This window comes from Sardina pilchardus, chromosome 16 (genome assembly GCF_963854185.1).
Source record: "Sardina pilchardus chromosome 16, fSarPil1.1, whole genome shotgun sequence".
NCBI classification, from domain to species: domain Eukaryota; kingdom Metazoa; phylum Chordata; class Actinopteri; order Clupeiformes; family Clupeidae; genus Sardina; species Sardina pilchardus.
In genome coordinates, this window is record NC_085009.1 from 29,912,665 (window position 1) to 29,917,664 (window position 5,000).

At 48.9% G+C, this 5,000-nt stretch overlaps 2 protein-coding genes across 2 annotated transcripts in view; both read right to left on the reverse strand.

Annotated features, from left to right (window-relative positions):
• Window positions 1–2,897, reverse strand: part of LOC134059980 (RAS guanyl-releasing protein 2-like) — an 87,324-nt gene extending 84,427 nt beyond the window's left edge. Inside the window, exon 1 of the mRNA XM_062516547.1 lies at window positions 2,209–2,897. The gene's annotated coding sequence lies outside the window, so the exon portion shown is untranslated. The remainder of the gene's footprint in view (window positions 1–2,208) is intronic.
• Window positions 2,898–4,730: 1,833 nt separating this feature from the next.
• nectin4a (nectin cell adhesion molecule 4a) overlaps window positions 4,731–5,000 on the reverse strand; it is a 40,655-nt gene continuing 40,385 nt past the window's right edge. Inside the window, exon 11 of the mRNA XM_062516544.1 lies at window positions 4,731–5,000. This exon is cut by the window's right edge and continues 3,245 nt beyond it. The gene's annotated coding sequence lies outside the window, so the exon portion shown is untranslated.

The window sequence follows — 5,000 nt, forward strand, 5'->3', positions numbered from 1 at the left end:
TGGACTTTCTCAGCAAGTGTGACTCAGAGTGTGTGTGTGTGTGTGTGTGTGTGTATGTCTACACATGTCATGAGAGTGTTAAGTAACCACTGAGGAATGGTGCTGTGTCATAATTACGCTCTCTCCCTCTCTTCTCATTCCCTTTGTCTCTTTCTCCTTACCTCAGTCTCTCTCTCTCTCTCTCCATCTCTCCCTCTATCTCTCTCCATCTCTCCCTCAGTCTCTCCATCTCTCCCTCCCTCTCTGATCCCTTGTTCGGTGTGTTGCGATCGCTGTCGGTTCGACTCCATCCTCTGATCTCTACAGCGCCTCTCTCACAGCACAGCCAATTAAAATCGCGTTGTGAGCGAGCGAGCGAGCACTGGAGGCCAATCGACTGTCCAGAGCGCAGCGTCAACATTCCTTCCTGTTGACTCTTGCACCTTCTCAACTCGGCACAATCGACGGGAGCGAACGCGGCCGGGCAGGCCAGCACAGACCGAGTGAGCACCAGCGCTTTGTTTAGTCAGCCCCTTCAGGAAGGTGTCGTTGCCTTCAAATGCGTTTGCAAAGAATGGGGGGAAACGCAGGGCATTGTGTAGTGAGGTGAGGACTGGATGTTTCATACTGTGCTCCACATTAAGGGTCCCTCAGGGCAGCTGTGCAGGCTTTATTTTATTTTATTTATTTATGGTCGTGAGAGAAGGAGAGAAAACATACCAGTCGAGTCAGTCTCAGGGTAAGAGAAACATACAGTGCGGGCCCTACATCCTAGGCCTGGCTCCCAAAACAGGTCAACACAGTAGACTACACAATCTTCAAATCGGAGGCATTTGAAGTTCAAAGCCACTAAGCTCTGGGATTACGCACCAAAGTCATAACCAGTGGCAGAACACACTTGTCCACGTCTCATCCCGGTCTCGAAATCTGCCTGATCTGAGACAGGGGCGAAGGCCAGGGATCATCCGCTCAGACGGGAGAGCGGGAGGGTCACAACAACAACTATCTCCCTGGAGCCCAACATGCAGAGACTTCGCCGCTGGCTCATGTCGGCGAGACTCGTTGCTTCTTTTTAGAGACAGAAATCCGCAGAGAGACGGTGCCTGCCGCTGTAGGCTGCCTAATCCGGTGTTTATGCCCTCGAGCTGAGGAAGAGCGGGAAGGGAGCCGATGCTGTGTGGCCGTTGGGAGCAGCCAAAGGCGCGCGCGCGGCATAATGAAATGGGGCTGATCGATCCGAACTCAAAAACGAGCCACCGGGGGACCTGCAGTCAGTTTAGCGACCCTCTGTGGAGACGGAGACGGAGACGGAGTCTCGTGCACCACCGGCCCCGTCCGGTGGATTGTAACAGAACCCTCCCGCTGATCCATATCTCTGGATATAAATATGAATTATACATCAATTTACAGACTGAGAGCTGCTCAGTCACTCGGTGAATAAAAGAAACGTTATTTAAGAGCAGTTTACAGAAACAAATGCAGTAGCCTAGGCCTACAACAGAGACATTCGGATTAACAAGTTATAATGCAACACGTTTCAAACGCCAGGATGGTCATGCCACGGCGCTCGAAGAAATCACAATGACAAAACTGACAATTGTCCATGGACATGAACACGTTCATGGCAGCAGTCGGTCATTATAATCTTAATAGTGTGAAGACTAGTTATGAAGTAACACAACTGTCTGGTGTAATTTACAACAGATGCTTCCGTTACATAATTCGCACAACAGGACTGCGAGCTCGAACTGACTTGGAATAGTTGCACACAAGGCTGTAGGCTATATTCATATCAAACTATGAGCTGCCGTTAAAATCGACAGCTATACCTTAACCACACACACACACACACACACACACACACACACACACACACACACACACACACACACACACACACACACACACACACACACACACACACACACACACACACACACACACACACTGAGCTCTGTCGCTGTAACACTTGCGGTTCACAATTTCACAGAGTCGTAAATGGAAAAATGACAGTTCTGCACATGTACAGTGTCTGCATGTCGTTTACATTCAGTTAGAACTCGTTACAATACATGCCACACAGCAATGCAAATCAGCATGATAACATTCGTTTCGCTTCCAGCTAGCTGACATGCATCTTGCGGGAGAAGTGGGCTAGAACGCAACGCTCTACTCTGCTGGTACACTCTGCTGTCACAACATTCGAGCGTTACAGGCTGACAGTCTTACCTTCAAACTTTGGGACGCTCGGGGCTCTTCGGCTCCTTGCACCGGTGGCGGTCCGCTGTGGACGAGGGCTCGGAGTGGAGATTGAAGTGTTGTCCGAGAGGTGTCTGGCCCCTTGCTGCTGCGGTCCTGTGCGTTAGAACCTAAAAGCCTCACATTAACACACACACGCGCGCGCGCCACAAGTGGCATGCACCCGCATCCATCACAGCGCGAGACAGCAGAACAGAACAGCTCGATCTGAAATCCACACACTCATGCGGTGGGTGTGAGGGTGGAACGCAAAATGAATACAAAGCTGACGGCGCACCGAGAGTGTCACTTCCAGAAAGAGTTAATTACAACTCAAAACTGGACCACCAGTCGCTGAAGTCAAGAGTCGGTTTGCCAGAACCGCCGCAGTGACACACACTACGGGTAGACTAGACAGCTAGCGAACCGCTCAGCACACAACCTCCCAGTCCCGCCTATAGGAGGCACCTCCGCGTAGCGTCGCTGCATAGCTTCGAGGAGAGGAGGAAAAAAACAGAGAGACACAATCCGCTGCAGCTGTTCCCGCGCCCCGAGTTGATGAGGTACATCTGCTCACACTGACAGCGACTCCAACCGACGGCAACCGGCCACAGAGAGCAGAGAAAAAATGAACCGGTGTGTTTGGTTGAACTTGGCGGCTTTCTGCGTGTGCAACACTTTAACTGTCTGACGGTGTGTTAAAGGAAATAGTGTGGCTGAGCGCGGCTGTGTGGGTTTCATGCAAAACAATGACGCACTGTAGCTACTGCTGGTTACCTTGAACCACCTGATACTGATAGCGAACGTAAAGCCACAAGCCCTAGGGAACTGTTTGAGTCCCAGTGTGCTAGTATTGGCTGCCGTTTTTAACAGATATTCTACATTTTGAAGAATTGAGTAAGGTAGGCTACCGTCACCCTCGTTCTCATAGATTGAATGGCTGCGACGTTAAAGTAGCCTACTAAATCATCGGTGACCACGCGCGCATGTTCTCAACTGCCGCAAAATAGAACTGCCTCGCCCTCGAGGGCTCGAGCTCCCCCAGTTAGTCACATTAGACCCACGGGAGACCCACACGAGACAACGTGGAGTAGACCATCAGGGGAAACTCACCAAGACTTACTTTAAACACGGAGATATTCACATTACGTCAGCCCAAATTCATGTCCATTCGAGTTCAGTAAGTCGTCTTTGTTGGGACATTGCTATCTCTCCTCTGCAAATGCATTTAGTCTCCACGCTGACACACAAACACACACACACACACACACACACACACAGTAGGCCTATCCTCAATTCTGATGACCACACATCTAATATTATCCCACTAATGAATGTCCTCAGCAAATATGAATATATGTCTACCTAAAGTCTACACCACACAATTCTATTCAGGAGATAAATGAACACACAAAACCATCGTCTAGGTCCACTCATGATTTTATACTGGTGCAGGTTGACCCAAGTCACCACAGGCACATGAATGAGCTATAGAGGAGCACACACTGCCACCTGTAGGCCTCAGCAGGAACTGCAGTGTGGATTTGGAGTCTGTGAGGTAAACTCTCATCAGAAGGACCAGTGAAGAGTCCGTGCTCATTGTAAGCAATTGTTTTTTTTTAAGTGTGCATGTAAACATGCTCTGTGTGTGTGTGTGTGTGTGTGTGTGTGTGTATTTGTGGTGGGGGGGGGGGTCTATTTTTAGCTGTACAGCTCAAAAAAGGGCAAAAAGGTTGTGACTGACATTGACTTATTGAAGCATTGATCCTAACGACTCCTTAGGGCATGTTGTGAAGATGTATTTGTACACCGTTACATTTGATCAGCCCGTACCAGCATTCCCAGAGATGTGAGTGGTATGAACCAGTGGTCGGATACACACACTCTTTATGGGGCGGCCAGGACACACACACACACTCTTTATGGGGCGGCCAGGACACACACTCTTTATGGAGCGGCCAGGTGGAATTTTCCGTCCCCCACTTTCTGATAGCACTTCTTTGTTTGGGGCAGTCGAGTGTGAGAGTGTCCAAGTCTATTGATAACTAAAGGAACGAGCACAGAACCTAAGCTTTGAGAGTGAATGTGTTCAGAAAATGAAATGCTTATTCTGAAGGGGGGTGGTATGTTGGTGTGTGTGTATGTGTGTACTTCCTATAGTGTTCACTCTCAAGTAACACACACACACACACACACACAAACGGTGAAAGCACTGCAGACCATGTAAGATGCAGTTCTTCAGGATTGCAGTCCTTGAGGACATATCAGGTCACACAAATGTGTGTACCACACACACACACACACAAATCTGATCTCAGGTCACACAAGTATGTGTACCACACACACACATCTGACCGGTTTAGCAACAGAAGACCTCTTAGGCTCATCTTAGACATATTTAATACATTCAACCACATTGCCCCAGCTGCTTCCCACATCATTTACATCTGTGTCACCAAATACACATGCTCCCCCCCCCCCCCCCCCCCCCCACACACACACACACACCGGACACGCCGCCATCTCACAAGGAACCGCTGCGCTGACTGTGAACATGTTAGGCAGCTGTGTGAGTGTGTGTGTGTGTGTGTGTGTGTGTGTGTGTGTGTGTGATATAAAAGTCCATCACAGTCCACCTGTACATCATACATACCTGTACATACATGCAGCATAACGGGGCATATATATACAGCACAAGTGTACATACATATTAATCAAAAACAAGAAAGTTCATATGTAACCCTCCTTTGACTGATATAACATGAATAAACACACATTCAAAT